Source organism: Balaenoptera borealis (assembly GCF_965194805.1).
Source record: "Balaenoptera borealis genome assembly, chromosome: X".
NCBI lineage: Eukaryota > Metazoa > Chordata > Mammalia > Artiodactyla > Balaenopteridae > Balaenoptera > Balaenoptera borealis.
This window is the reverse complement of record NC_138881.1, coordinates 100390490-100406937: the sequence shown is the minus strand read 5'-3', so window position 1 is coordinate 100406937 and position 16448 is coordinate 100390490. Positions and strand designations below refer to the sequence as shown.

The following is a 16448-nucleotide window of genomic DNA, read 5'->3' as shown; positions in this document are numbered from 1 at the left end:
CCTTCACAGAGTCCTAACCACTGGACCGCCAGGGAATTCCTTTTTTTAAACAATTTATTTATATTTTATTTATTTTATTTTGGCTGCGTTGGGTCTTCGTTGCTGCGCGGTCTTTCTCTAGTTGCAGTGAGCAGGGGCTACTCTTCGTTGTGGTGCACGGGCTTCTCATTGCGGTGGCTTCTCTTGTTGCAGAGCACGGGCTCTAGGCGCGCGGGCTTCAGTAGTTGTGGCACATGGGCTCTAGAGCACAGGTTCAGTAGTTGTGGTGCACGGGCTTAGTTGCTCGGTGGCATGTGGGATCTTCCTGGACCAGGGCTCGAACCCGTGTCCCCTTCACTGGCAGGCAGATTCTTAGCCACTGCGCCACCAGGGATGTCCCAAGTTACTCATTCTTAAACTAGGGATACCTGCTTCCCAATATCACACCTTCTTCATATAGTTTTCTTGATAATTAAGTGCATTAACTAAGGTAATAGGTAAAATGCTTGGCATAAAGCAAGTGTTCATATGTTAAATATTATTACCATATAAAGAACCAAGGGAATAGTTATTTGAATACCTATTGTGTGTCAAGCACTTTGAATCCTTAGAGCAGTCAAGTGAGGAATGATGACAAATTAAATGAGAGATTGAATGCCAGATTAGAGGTTAAAGAACATGGCCAAAGCCAAGTAGCTAGCCACAGCAATAGCAGCTAATGTGAAGCAGGCACTAATTATGGGCCAGGCACTCACTGTTCCAAGTTGCATGAATTATCTCACTTCTTACAGAAGTCCTCTGGAGTGGGTACTATGATTATGCCCATTTGTCAGAAAGGGAAACTGAGGCACAACAAGTAACTGACCCAATGTCACTGCTTTTCCCTAAGGTTGGCTCTGTCTTCTTGATCTCCAATTCCCAAGTAAACCCTTATCAAATAATCATCAACGGATATTTATTGTATGCCAACTATTTACAAGACATCGTGTTGAGCACAGTGAAGACTTGCACTGTTACTGAGGGACATAAAGGAAGACCTGAATGTTTGGAGGGATGCACCATGTTCAGGAATGGAAAGACTCAATATCATAAAGATGTCAGTTCTGGCATACAGAATTCATAGTTGTGAGATAATAAAAAATATAAGTATTTGGCTCTGGCCCGGTTGCTGGCACAGAGCTTCTGAAACCCTGTAATTTCCTAAGTGATGAGAGCACTAGGAGCATCTTTTGTTCCAATATTTGGTTTTTAACCCTGGTTTCTGACACAGAGCTCCTGAAACCCTTGTAATTACCTGGGTGGTAGGAGTGTCTTTTGTTTTCATGAGGCGACTCTGGGTGGGCTCCTGGATGGCTCCTAGATGGGGGCTGGTCACCAGAAAGACCAAGCCATGATTAGAAGCTTGGAATTTTCAGCCCTTGTCCCCTATTCTCTTGAAGAGGGAGAAAGGCTGAAAATGGAATTAATGTTCAATCATGACTATGTGATGGAGCCTCCACGAAATCCCAATAGTATGGGCTTCGGAGAGCATCCAGATTGGTGAAGAGTTGGAGATGCCGGGAGAGTAGTGCAGCTGAAGAGGACATGGAAGCTCCACCCCCTTCCCACATAACTCGCCCTGTGCATCTCTTGCATCTGGATGTTCATCCGTATCCTTATCATATCCTTTAATAAAACTGGCAAATGTAAGGAAGTGTCTCTCTGAGTTGTATGATGACCTGTTCTAGCAGATTAATTGAACCTGAGGAGGGGGTCATGGGAACCTCTGATTTATAGCCGACTGGTCAGAAGCATAGGTAACCTGAACTTGCAATTAGCATCTGAAGTCGGGGTGGGGGGCATCTTGTGATACTGAACCCTTAACCTGTGGGATCTGACACGATCAAATTGTATCAGAACTGATGTGAGGGAGTTCCCTGGTGGCCTAGTGGTCAGAATTCTCTGGGCTTTCACTGCCATGGCCTGGTCGGGGAACTGAGATCCCACAAGCCACCTGGCACGGCCAAAAAAAAAAAAAGAATTGATTTGAATTCTCAGTCACCCTGCTGGCGTCCAAGAATAGCTTGTTGGTGTGGGGAAGCACCACCCCACACACACATTGGATTTGTGTCCAGAACTGAAATAATAGCTAATGAGGGTTTAAAAAAATGTTGTGCCAGACTATAAATACTGTTTTGCAATATTTTTTCATTTAACATTATATCTGAGTTCACTCCCTTTCAGTGCACATATAGATACACATACAGAGTCAGTGCTTTAGAAGGATGTATGTCAAACACTGGTTACCTCTAGGGATGAGACTAGGTTTGGAGATGACTGATGAAAGGGAACTTTTACTTTATTCTTTTGTTTTTGTTTTCTTTTTAAAATAAGAATGGATTCATGGGGGGGACTTCCCTGGTGGCGCAGTGGTTAAGAATCTGCTTGCCAATGCAGGGAACATGGGTTTGAGCCCTGGTCCAGGAAGATCCCACATGCCGCGGAGCAACTAAGCCCGTGCGCCACAACTACTGAGCCTGCGCTCTAGAGCCTGTGAGCCACAACTACTGAAGCCTGCATGCCTAGAGCCTGTGCTCCGCAACAAGAGAAGCCACCGCTGTGAGAAGCCTGTGCACCGCAGCGAAGACCCAGAGCAGCCAAGGAAATAAAAATAAAAATAAATAGAAGACATTTAAAAAAAAAAAGAATGGATTCATGTAGGATGGACCTAGAGATTATCATACTGAGTGAAGTAAATCAGACAAAGACAAATATCATATGATATCGCTTATATGTGAATCTTTAAAAAAGGCTACTAATGAATCTATCTACAAAACAGAAACAGAGTCACAGATGTAGAAAACACACTTATGGTTACCAAGGGGGAAGGGGGAGGAGGGATAAATTGGGAGATTGGGATTGACATATACACACTACTATATATAAAATAGATCACTAATAAGGACTTACTGTATAGCACAGGGAAATCTACTCAATACTCTGTAATGACCTATATGGGAAAAGAATCTAAAAGAGAGTGGGTATATGTATATGTATAACTGATTCACTTTGCTGTACAGCAGAAACTAACACAACAGTGTAAATCAACTATACTCCAATAAAAATTAATTTAAAAGAAAAAAAAGAATGGATTCATGTATTACTTGTGCCATTAATAATAAATTTACATTTTAAGACTTGAACTCAAAAAGACAGATTTCTTCAATGTTTCCACTCTGTTGTCCATATATCTTTTGCATCTGCTTTCATTCAATTCATTCTTTCACTCAGTTATCATTGAGCAACTACTGCATGCATGGCAGTGTGTTAGACACTGAGAGTATATGAGAAATTTAAAATATGATTTGGTTTCTCTAGATTGACAGCTTTAAATCTGTGTAGGAGAATTGCAGGGCAATCCCTCCCTCAAAGAAATAAAACCAGCATCTGATGGATAAGATCAGACATTAAAAAAATAAGTTAGGGGCAAAATATTTCCCAGGCCCAAAGCAGGAAGAGTGAGAAATTGATTATAACTGAACAGAGAGTTATAAGCTAAAGAAAGTCTGTGTCCACCGGAAGGAGAGCGGTCAACATTAGACACAGAGAAACAGGAATTGGAGAGAAAAACATTTGGCAGGGCCCACCCCGTGCTATCAAGTCTGAGGTCCCCACTCAGCTTCTTGAAATGTCTGGGCCCCTTGTCAGGTGTAGGTCTGAATCCCCACACGCTGCCCGCAGCCCAGGAGTGGGACAGGGCGAGGCAGGGCCCCGACTGGGGTTCTGCAGCTAGAGAAGCTTAGCAGGAAGAGTGAAGGAGCAAGTCCAAACTGAAATCCATGAGAAAGGGGCTGTAGACTAAGCCTCCATGGGCAAATGCTGAAACAGAGGGTCAGACCCCAGACTTCAGATGGATGTAAAGCTGGGTCGTGGAGCTGAGAGTTTACTGTCAGCCGGGATCACGGTCAGGTGAGGCTAAGTCATACACAAGCAGGGAAGGTCCAGCACAATGGGATCAACAGTCTTGGAGTGGATGCTTCGGGCACTAGGTGTGTCAGGCCATTTTAAGGCAGCGTATTCTGGGCAGGCAGTATATCACTGCAGTGGAGATGAAAGCGTCGGTGCTTGCTGTCTTTGGACATTAAAGTCATCCAGCTAAGCCCTTTGCTCTGGCTCTATGGTCACGAAGCAACCTTCTGATTAAAATGTGAGCCCTCACGTAGATCTGCCTCCCGGGAGATAATGGGCTGGCTAGCCAACATGAATGGGCCTTCTCTCTTGGTCTCTATTTCTCGTTGTAATGTTTTTTTCTAACTAAAATATACTTTATGATGTTCTCTTATTACAAAAGTAATAGATACTAACTGCAGAAGATATAGACAAGCAAAAAGAGAGCATAAAGGTCACCCATAGTCCCACAATCTGGAACAACTATGGTTAATACTTTTGTGATTATTAGTTCAGATCCTCTTTATTATGTATATTTATCTACAGTACATATGCATATGGTCATATATGCATATTTACCTTTGGTATTCTATCTTTAGTTTTCTTTTTTTGGTTTGAAATTTCTTCGATTAGGCAAGTGATAACATGAGTACATTTTTATAAAAGATTTTAACACAATATAGAACTACATAGGGTAAGATGGGAAAGACCCGAGAAAGCAACTCAGAATAAATAGCTTCATATTTATCATTGCAGTTCTTTTTCTATGAATTTAGATATCTATACTCCATACTATTAAAATAGAAAACCCAGGATCCTTCCATGATGCTTTTTTTTTTAATTATATTTTTTTACAGTTTTTTTTGATGTGGACCATTTTTAAAGTCTTTATTGAATTTGTTACAATATTGCTTCTGTTCTAGGTTTTGGTTTTTTGGCTGTGAGGCATGGGGGATCTTACCTCTCCAACCAGGGATCGAACCTGCACCCCCTGCATTGGAAGGTGAAGTCTTAACCACTGGACCGCCAGGGAAGTCCCCATGATGCTTTTTAGTAAGTGCTTTTTTTTTTTTTAACTGGTTATTTTTACTAAAGATTCTACCATGAACTTCTCATCATGTTGATAAACACAATTTACATGATCTTTTTTTTTTTGGCCACGCCACTTGGCTTGTGGGATACTAGCTCCCTGACCAGGGATCGAACCGGGTCCCACAGCAGTGAAAGCACCGAGTCTTAACCACTGGACCACTAGGGAATTCCCAATTTACATGATCATTTTTAATCACCGCACAGTATTCCATGGTATGAATGCACCGTGATTTATTTAACTAATATTCTGTGTTTGAACATTTCAGTTGTTCTTCATCCTTCTCCTGTTATAAACAGTGTTTCAATAGCTATCCTCCTGTGTACACCATTATGCACACGAGTGATCATTTTCTTGGAATAAATTTTCATGAACAGAATTGTGGAGTCCAACAGTGTAAACATTTGAAGCCCCAATTGCCATCCACAAAGGACACAGCAATCTACACACCCAGCACCAGGATATGAGAGTGCTCATTTTCCTCAACCCTTGCCCACACTGGGTATTTTAACCTTTGCCAATCTATGAACACAGTAGGGTAGGTCATTGTTGCTTTAATTAGCATTTAAAATTGTTCCTGAGGTTTATTTATTTATTTAACAAATATAATTCAGCACCTACTATGTGCCCAACACTGTATTTGGCACCAGAGATACAATGGTGAACAAAAATAGCCACAGATGTTGATCTTATGGAGCTTACAAGCTAATGAAAGAGACAGACATTAATCAAATGATTCCATAAATAGAAAAAAACTGCAACTGTGATAAGGGTCATGGAAAAGTACAAAGAGCTCTAAGAGCATAAAATAGGGCACTCGGGCCATCAGGGAAGGCTTCCCTGAGGAAATGACGATAAAGTTGGTAACTGAAGGGAGAGTTGGGGTCACCAGGTGAAGCAGGGAAGGAAGCATCCATAGAGGGAACAGCACGTGCAAAGATCCTGTGGTAGGAGGGAGCATGGTGAGGCACTTGAAAGCAGTCCAGTGGACTTGGAGCACAAAAGGAGAGGTCAGAGAGATAGGCAGAGGCTAGGATATTTGGGCTGGTCAAGTGGGTTAAGGATTTTGGTCTTTATCTTAAGTGCAGAGGGAACTCATTGAAGAGTTTAAAGCAGGAGGATGACATGATAGATTTGCAGTATGAAAAGATCACTGTGGCTCCAGTGTAGGGAATAGATTGGCAGGGAACCTGAGTGCATACAGATAGACCATCCAAGAGGGCAGTAGTTGAGATGAGTGCTGATGAGAGTGGCTTGGAGCAGCGGGTTTTGTAGATGCAGAGCAACTCACGGATACAAACTGGTAGTATCAGGACAGATACTATGTAGGGAGCTAAGAATCAAGCCGAAAACGAATCGTCACCAAGTCCTGGCCTATTTCCGCCTGGAATCTCTCTTGCTTCTATTCCATAAACCCTGTTCCAGCTCAGGCCCATTCCTCTCCTGCCCAGACCATGCACCAGTCACTTCCGTGGCCTCTCACCTCCAGTTTCTTTTCTGCACCTGTCATCACAGAGATTTTTCTTTATAACAGCTTTACTGAGATATAATTCACATACCATACAATTCACCTTTTTAAAAGGTACAGTTCAATGGCTTTTAGTATTTCACAGATATGTGCAAACATCACCACTTATCTAATTTTAGAACATTTTCACCACCTCAAAAAGAAACCCCAATAGCCATTAGCAGTCACTCCCCATTCTCTTCCAACCTTCCCAGCTCTTGGCAAATACTAATATACTCTCTGTCTCCGTAGATTTCCCTATTCTGGACACTTCATAACATTAGAATCATACAATACATGTTCTTTGGTGACTGGCTTCTCTCACTTAGCATCATGTTTTCAAAGTTAATTCATGTTGTAGCATGTATCAGTACTTTATTCCTTTTTTTTTTTTTTTTTTGCACGGCATGCGGGATCTTCTTTCCCTGACCAGGGATTGAACCCATGCCCCCCTGCAGTGGAAGCATGGAGTCTTAACTACTGGACTGCCAGGGAAGTCCCAGTACTTTATTCCTTTTTTTTTTTTTTTTATATATATTTTTTAAAGGAACTCCTTTATTTATTTATTTATTTATGGCTGTGTTGAGTCTTCGTTTCTATGTGAGGGCTTTCTCTAGTTGTGGAAAGTGGGGGCCACTCTTCATCGCAGTGCGCGGGCCTCTCACTATCCCAGCCTCTCTTGTTGTGAAGCACAGGCTCCAGACGCGCAGGCTCAGTAGTTGTGGCTCACGGGCTTAATTGCTCCGCGGCATGTGGGATCTTCCCAGACCAGGGCTCGAACCCGTGTCCCCTGCATTGGCAGGCAGATTCTCAACCACTGTGCCACCAGGGAAGCCTTTATTCCTTTTTATTGCAGAATAATATTCCATTGCCTAGATATACCACATTTTAGTTATCTATTCATCAATTGATGGACATTTGGGTTGTTTCAACTTTTTGGCTATTATGATTCATGCTGCTATGAACATTCATGTACTAGCTTTTGAGTGGACATATGTTTTCATTTCTCTTGGGTTTATATCTAGGAATGGAATTGCTGGGTCATATGGTAATTCTGTGCTTAACATTTGGGCAACTGCCAGACTGCTTTCCAAAGTGGCTGCACCCTTATATATCACCACCAGCTGTGAATAAGGGTTTCAATTTCTCCACTTTCTTGCCAACACTTGTTATTATATGTCTTTTTGATTGTAGCCATCCTAGCAGGTGTGAAGTAGGTGTATCTCGGGGTTTGAAGTGCATTTCACTGAAGGCTAATGATGTTGAGCATCTTTTCATAAAATTATTGGCCACTTGTCTATCTTCTTTGGAGAAATGTCTATTCAGATCCTTTGCCTATTTTTTTTACCTTTTTTTTGAGGTATAATTTTTATTGAAGTATAAGTGACATATAACATTATATTAGTTTAGGTATACAACATAATGATTTGATGTTTGTATGTATGGTGAAATGATCACCATTATAAGTCCATCGCCACACATAGTTACAAATTCTTTGCCCATTTTTAAACTGAGTTATTTTTCTTTTTATTTTTGAGTTGTAAGAGTTCTTTACATATTTTAGTTTTGTCTCTTATCGGATACATGATTTGCAAATACTTTCTCCCATTCTGTGGGATGTCTTTTCCCTTTCTTGTTGGTGTCCTTTAAGGCACAAAAGTTTTTAATTTTGATGAAGTCCAGTTTATCCGTTTTTTCTTTTCTTGCCTGTAGTTTTGATGTCATACCGAAAGAATCCATTACCTCATACATGGTCACAAAGATTTACTCTTATGTTTTCTTCTAAGACTTTTATAGTTTTAGCTCTTACATTTAGGTCTTTGATTCATTTTCAGTTGACTTTTATATATGGTATGTGGTAGGGGTCCAACTTCATTCTTTTGCATGTGATATCCTGTTGTCCCAGCATCATTTGTTTATTTATTTATTTTCCCAGTTTTATTGAGATATAATTGACATACGTCACCGTATAAGTTTAAAGTGTACAGCATAATGGTTTGACTAATATATATTGTGAAATGGAATTGTTTTCTTAATTTCATTTTTGAATGTTCACTTCAAGTAGATAGAAACACAACTGATTCTTGTGTGTTCATCTTGTATTCTGCAACTTTGCTTAAGTCATTTATTAGTTCTAATAGTTTATAGTGGATTCCTTAGGGTTTTCTGTATATAAGATCATGTCATCTGCAAATAGAGATAGTTTTACTTTTTCCTTTCTAATCTGTGCATCTTTTATTTTATTTTCTTGCTTAATTGCCCTGGCTAGAACTTCCAGTACAATGTTGGATAGAAGTGGTGAGAGTAGACAGTTTTGTCTTGTTCTCGATCTTGTGGGGAAAGCAGGCATTCTTTCACCATTAACCATGATGTTAGCTGTGCATTTTTCATACATGCCCTTTATCAGCATGAGGAAGTTCCCTTCTATTTCTAGTTTATTTTATCATAAAGGAGTATTGAATTTTTCAAATGCTTTTCCTGCATCTATTGAAGTGATCTTTTTTGGTTTTTATTCTATTGATATGGTGTATTACATTATTAATTTTCAGATGTTAAACCAACCTTGCATCCCTGGGATAAATTCCACTTTGTCATGGAGTATAATCTTTTTTAAATGTTGATGCATTTGGCTCGCTAGTGTTTTGTTGATGATTTTTACATCTATATTCATAAGAGATATTGGTTTTTTTTCTTGTGATATCTTTGTCTGGCTTTGGTATCGAATACCACTTTATTCATGTTTCCCTCTAAGCACTGCTTTAACTTCATCCCACAAATTTTAGTATATTGTGCCATCATTTTTATTCATCACAAAGCATTTTCTAATTTCCCTTGTTATTTCTTCTTTGACCCATGGTTATATATGAGTGGTTCAATTTCTACATATTTGTGAATTTCCCTAATATTTTTCTGTTATTTATTTCTAATGTTACTCTATTGTGGTCAGAGAACATACTTTGTAAGATTTCAATCTTTTAAAATTTACTGAGGCTTGTTTTATGGCCTAGTATATGGCTTTATCTTGTAAAATGTTCCATGGTCACTTGAGAAGGAGGTGCATTCTGCTATTGTTGGGTGGAGTGTTCTATAGATATCTGTTAGGTCTAGTTAGTTTACAATGTTGTTCAAGCTTTATATTTCCTTTGAAAAATCTTTTCCCCATTTCTTTATTCCATTTGGGGGGTTTGTTATTGGATACACACAGAGATCTTTTTAATATCCAGATCTGATTTTGTCCCTCCTCTGTTTGGATGCTTTGGCTTCTCAGCTACTACAAGATAGAGAAAACTCCTCAACAGGGCACTCAAAGCAATGATCTGGCTACTGGTAATTCCCAGTCCTCTCAAATTCTGACTTCCAGACACAATGAATACCTTAGAGTTCCTTGAACCCACAGTGATATTTCTTCTTTCTGTTCTTTGCATGCACTATTATTTTTGCCTAGACTATCTCCAATCTCAACTGTCCCTTTCCCAGCTAACTCTTACTCATGGTTCAAGGCCTAGGAAATCTTTCCAAACCTCCATCTGATTAACTTGTTGCTCTTCTGTTGTCTCTCAGTACCCTGTGCTTACTGACCTCTGCTTACTGCACAGCACGTCTCTTCTAAAAAACAATTGAAATTTGTCTGTCTCCCTCATCAGACTGGAAGCTCCCTGAGGGCAGGAAGCTTCAGGGAGCTTCCAGTCTGGTAGGTCATCTCTATTTCTCCAGCACCCATCAAAGATTGGGCTGAGCAAAGAGGGGAGTGTCAAGTTTTATTGAATAAACAAAAAAGTGTCCAGTCTGCACTCTTGCACAAGCCAGTGGGTTTATGACACTATTAAATGAAGAGGCAAGAGAAGAGTTTGTATATACTGGTCATAGCTCTATAAAAACAGATGCGGGCTTTGAACATTTAAGAGATATTTAGGAGATGAAATAGATTGGTTTTGGTAACAGATTGATATGGGGGTTGAGGAACAAGGACATATCAAGGATGTCTCCTGGGCTGCAGCGTGAGGCTACTGAGGCCATTTTTCAGCCTACCATGCTTGCACTCGATAAAGCAGTCTTCTGACTCAAGTCCTGAGCTACCGCCTCACTTCAAAAAGGCATTGGTGGAGGTATGTTGTCCTTTTTGTTATCACAAGCCATGTGGCTGACAGGGTCTTGGTGTTCTGGTCTGGTGTCAGGCCTGAGCCTCTGAGGTAGGAGAGCTGAGTCCAGGACATTGGACCACCAGAGACCTCCTAGCCCCATGTAATATCAGTCAGCGAGAGCTCTCCCGGAGATATCCGTCTCAGTGCTAAGACCCAGCTCCACCCAACGGCCAGCAAGCTCCAGTGCTGGACACCCCATGCCAAACAACTAGCAAGATAGAAACACAACCCCACCCATTAGAAGAGAGGCTGCCTAAAATCATAATAAGTTCACAGACACCCCAAAACACACCACCGGATGCAGCCCTGCCCACCAGAAAGACAAGATCCATCCTCACCCACCAGAACACAGGCACTAGTCCCCTCCACCAGGAAACCTACACAAGCCACTGAACCAACCTCACCCACTGGGGACAGACACCAAAAACAATGGGAACTACGAACCTGCAGCCTGTGAAAAGGAGACCCCAAACACAGTAAGTTAAGCAAAATGAGAAGACAGAGAAATATGCAGTAGATGAAGGAGGAAGGTAAAAACCCACCAGACCAAACAAATGAAGAGGAAAGAGGCAGTCTACCTGAAAAAGAATTCAGAGTAATGATAGTAAAGATGATCCAAAATCTTGGAAATAGAATGGAGAAAATACAAGAAACGTTTAACAAGGACCTAGAAGAACTAAAGAGCAAACAAACAATGATGAACAACACAATAAATGTAATTTAAAATTCTCTAGAAGGAATCAATCAATAGCAAATAACTGAGGCAGAAGAACGGATAAGTGACCTGGAAGACAAAATAGCGGAAATAACTACTGCAGAGCAGAATAAAGGAAAAAGAATGAAAAGAATTGAGGACAGTCTCAGAGACCACTGGGACAACATTAAACGCATCAACATTTGAATTATAGGGGTCCCAGAAGAAGAAGAGAAAAAGAAAGGACTGAGAAAATATTTGAAGAGATTATAGTTGAAAACTTCCCTAATATGGGAAAGGAAATAGTTAATCAAGTCCAGGAAGCACAGAGAGTCCCATACAGGATAAACCCAAGGAGAAACACTCCAAGGCACATAGTAATCAAACTATCAAAAATTAAATACAAAGAAAACATACTAAAAACAGCAAGGGAAAAACAACAAATAACACACAAGGGGATCCCCATAAGGTTAACAGCTGATCTTTCAGCAGAAACTCTGCAAGCCAGAAGGGAGTGGCAGGACATATTTAAAGTGATGAAAGGGAAAAACCTACAACTAAGATTACTCTACCCAGCAAGGATCTCATTCAGATTCCACGGAGAAATTTAAATCTTTACAGACAAGCAAAATTAAGAGAAGTGTAGAGAATATAACAAAAGTGTTATGACTAGCCAATGTGAATTTTCACCAAATACTAGAACATACCACTTGAAGCCAGAAAGAAATAACTGAAGAACAAGTGAAAGACAGTACTACACGAAGATACAGTTTTTCTAACCCAAAGCAGTAAGAGGTGGTAGAAAGTGGGGACAGGTCTAAGGAAGGTTTGGGCAGAGTGAAGACTCAGTCCAGAGCTGCCGTTGAGGTGGAGTGCCACCCACGTTCTGTGGATGCTCTCATAGAGGCCAGCCGTCTCCTCAGAGTGGCCCCAGGAGCAGCCTGAGCCCACCCAGAAGTGTGTGTCTCCTGTGGGGAAGAAAGCTGTCTTTCGTGGAATGACCCAAATCAGCATGTCTTACTCTGGGCATTTTCACTCTTCGAGGTACGCGCATTAAAATTGACCAGCCATGAGTATGGGAAGATGTTTGTGTATCTGTTTATATCCACAGTTCTCTGACACGTGCCCCTGCCCTCCCCCTCCCCCAGACTGTGGCAGAGGAACTGATTGCACTTGATTAAGCTTTTCTCTATATATGAAAGAACACATTGAGGTTGGGGCCTGGCCCCTGCGCTGCTGCTGTGACCCTTGTCCCCACGTGGCTCATTTCCCTGTCCATGACTCTGATGTGCCCGGGGGAGCGGTGTTTCTGTCTTCTCCACGCTGTCCTGCAGTCTGTATGTGCCGACCTGAGAGAAGAGTGGCTGTAACTACAAGGGGAACCTGCCTGGGATAGTCAAGCACCTGTGCCCACGATGGCTTCTGGCCTTGAAATGAGTTAACAAAGGCAGAGGAGCTTTCTCTCCCCTTTCCTGTCCCAGTGCCACAAAATTGTCCATCCTCGGGGATAAGTAGACTAGTTGAACCACTGGAGTAGATCTTTTAGGGGAGACCCCTCCCCCACAGACCAACCCCCTCCTCCTTTTCCCCACCTCCATACTGTGTTTGGACAGGAGGGTACCGCGCTGCTCTCGGCAGCAGATACTTCGGCTTATTGAAGAGGCAGCCAGGCGTTTTGCACTAGGAAGAATCAGTGATCACTTTTCAGAAGACTTCTGTGGACCATAAATATATTACAGAGGAACAGATTTTGCTAAGAAGTAATCTAGTTTTGTAACTCAAACATGGATCAACCATATGTGGCTAACTTGCAGTTTAAAGGGGTCCCATCAGTGAAAAACAGATTTTTTTTGGCTGACTGCTTTTAGCTAAATTTAAGAAAGTCATATCTTGTCAAAATGTTTACACCTTCCCGTCTTGATCTTAAAAGCATGTCAAACAATCCACATCAAATGCCATAAGTGTGAACTGCAGGAGGAAATGGTACAATCTTAGTGAATGGGAATTGGAATCAAAAGGATTTGCTGTCCTTCTTAGAATGTTCTAAAATGTCAAGGCAGTTGCTTGTGTTTAATTGTGAACAAATAAAAATTTATTGTTTTGTACTAAAAAAAAAAAAAAAGGATGACTCCTATGATTCTGATCTGTGTGACAGGCTACATGGTGGTGCCATTCTCTGAGAGGTGGAACACTGATGAAAATCAGGTTGAGGGTCAAGAGCAGGGTGGAGATGATGTATTTGTTCTTGAATTTGTTGAGTCTGTTTCTTTTGAAATATCTAAGTGGCAATGCCAGACGGGCAGCTGCATACGTGAGGCTGGAGCTGGATAGTTTGGGCTGGAGGTGCAAATATGTACTATATTGCACATTGTCCTCAACAGTATTTTTTAATAGTCAGCAGAAAAGCATTTTACATGACTCTTTATTGTAATGATCAAAAGTGGAAGGTAGAGCATTAGAAGTAAAACTCAGGGAAGGTGATCCTGCAAAGGTGACCAAATACACAGGTTTCAAGTGCTCTAATTTGACTGAAGAAGAGAACTTAGAGTACCCAGGAGAGTGAATGGACATCCAAGGTGTCTGACATGAAGCTTGCAGACCCAAACATGGCCTGGGAAAGGGGGAGTTGTTGTTTGTGCCTGCCTGAGACTTTTAGCTAAATTAACTAATCTAATTTACTTAATAACTAATACTTAGCTTTTATTATATGTCAGTACTGTTCTAAGCATTTTACAAATTTTAACATATTTCATCCCCATAATAACCCCCTAACATAGGTAATCTTATTATCATTACCTGAATTTTACAGGGAAAGAAGAAATTGGGGCACAAAGAGGTTAAGCATTTTGCCTAAGACACATAGCTAGCAAGAGACATACTGAGATTTAAACCTAAAGGGTCTGGCCCCAAGGTCCATGCTTTTTTTTTTTTTTTAATTTATTTATTTTGGCTGTGCCGGGTCTTCGTTGCAGCATGCGGACTTCTTAGTTGCGGCATGTGGTATTTAATTCCCCGACCAGGAGTCGAACCCACGCCCCCTGCATTGGAAGCACAGCGTCTTAACCACTGGACTGCCAGAGAAGTTCCCATGCTTTTTTTTTAAGGCCAACGCACATGAATTAGGATGTCCCAACCAGCTTTTTTAAAGGACTTTAAAAAGTTCTAAACATGGAAAAGTTCACTTGTTATACATGCAGCACCTGCTTTGAAAGACAAATAAGATTTAAACAATGTATTCAAGCCAAGAGAAATTTGGTGGGCCCAGCTGTCATTGCCTCATACCTCATGCCATGAATTTTGCAAGCCCAGTTTACCACATGATGGGATGGAGAAAGCAATGAAGATTATGAATTTCCTCTGGGCTCACGCCTTTAATCATGAGCAGTTTATGAGCTATTTAGAAGAGATTGATCCCAAGTATGGAGATTTACTGAGCTGCCATCTCCAATCAAGGACTTTTTGGAATAAGAGTCCCCAAATCCAATTTGTTAGACCTCCAGTGACTCACAAGATTATATTTTCTTATGGATGTGACAAGACGTCTGAGCACATTGAACTTGAAACTGCAGGGGACAAACAAAAGCTCTGTTGATCTGTTCAAGGAAATGCAGACTCCAACTGAACATGTGGATTGGACAGATGGTGACTGGAAATCCCTTATTTTCCATTGCTGAGCTGTCTTGAGTTCAATGCATTCATAGATTTTGAAGAGTTCTGCACTATATTGGTGGAAAATAAGTCACAATTGTGAGAAGATCCCTTCCTTGGGTGCAAGGGGAGGGGTGCAGAGGAGAGTTTAGACCACAGGATCCTGAGAGCCCAGGACTGGAGGAAGGAGTCTCTTACCTTAGGCCAGATACACAGAGTCAGGAATCTGTGAGCCAAAACAACCAGAGCAATAACAGCAGGGTCAGAGCCAGCTTCCAGGCCTGGGCCATGCTTGGCCGGTGCCAGGAATTGTTGATTGTCCTGTATTTCGTGTAGCCCGGTAGGGTGCAGAGGGCCCAGGGGAGTTTAAGGCACAGTGGTGGGGTGGTCAGAAGAGGTTGATAGGTTTTATTTTCCTCTAGTATAATAGTTTTTTTCCTGGCCATGCCACGCAGCATGAGGGATCCCAGTTCCCTGATCAGGGATCAAACCCGCGCCCCCTGCAGTGGAAGCACGGAGTCTTAACCACTGGACCACAGGGGAAGTCCCTCTAGTATAATAGTTTTAATGAGATATAATTCACACACCACACAATCCATCAGGTTCATAGGTTTTGGTGAGCACACACAGTCCTTTATTTTCATAAACAAACAAAATATACTTTATTTTTTAAAAATAAATTTATTTATTTATTTATTTATTTATGGCTGCATTGGGTCTTCGTTGCTGCACGCGGGCTTTCTCTAGTTGCAGCAAGCAGGGGCTACTCTTTGTTGTGGTGCGCGGGCTTCTCATTGCAGTGGCTTCTCTTGTTGCGGAGCACGAGGTCTAGGCGCACGAGCTTCAGTAGTTGTGGCGCACGGGCTCTAGAGTGCAGACCTAGTAGTTGTGGCGTACGGGCTTAGTTGCTCCGCAGCATGTGGGATCTTCCTTGACCAGGGCTCAAACCTGTGACCCCTGCATTGGCAGGTGGATTCTTAACCACTGTGCCACCCTGGAAGCCCCAAAATATACTTTAAAAGACATTTTTATGACTGTCTTGGGAGTACGGGCAGTATTAGGTTGTCATTTATTCATTTATGCTTTGCTTACAACTAAATTATCAAACCCACTACTAGTGTGTGTCAATGTTCAGCTCAGTGAACTGGATTCATCCAGAATTTTGCAGGTGAACATTATCCCAACCCCTTAGGTTGGATGGCCAAGCTCTAGACAAGGTTAAGTAAGGTCCTCCTGATGCAGCTGAGGGTGTGGTCTCTTTCTTAAAACTGCCAAAATTGAAGCCCCCATCGGGAGTCTGTCTCTGAAGTCAGCATAAGACAGCCCCAGACTGAATTAGGTCTCACTGTTCCAGGTCATTTTGTTAAGTGTCAGTGTTCTACTCTTATCACTGAATCAATCAAAACTGACCAATGACCAACAACAGACTTACAAATGTGCGCTTTTTTTTTTAAAACATCT

The 16448-nt window shown here is 41.5% G+C and overlaps 1 long non-coding RNA gene across 1 annotated transcript in view; it reads right to left on the bottom strand.

Moving 5' to 3' along the window:
- LOC309620796 overlaps window positions 1-15960 on the bottom strand; it is a 61821-nt gene extending 45861 nt beyond the window's left edge. The window contains exon 1 of the long non-coding RNA XR_014239633.1: window positions 15640-15960. This is a non-coding gene — a long non-coding RNA (uncharacterized lncRNA). The remainder of the gene's footprint in view (window positions 1-15639) is intronic.
- Window positions 15961-16448: the final 488 nt, after the last annotated feature.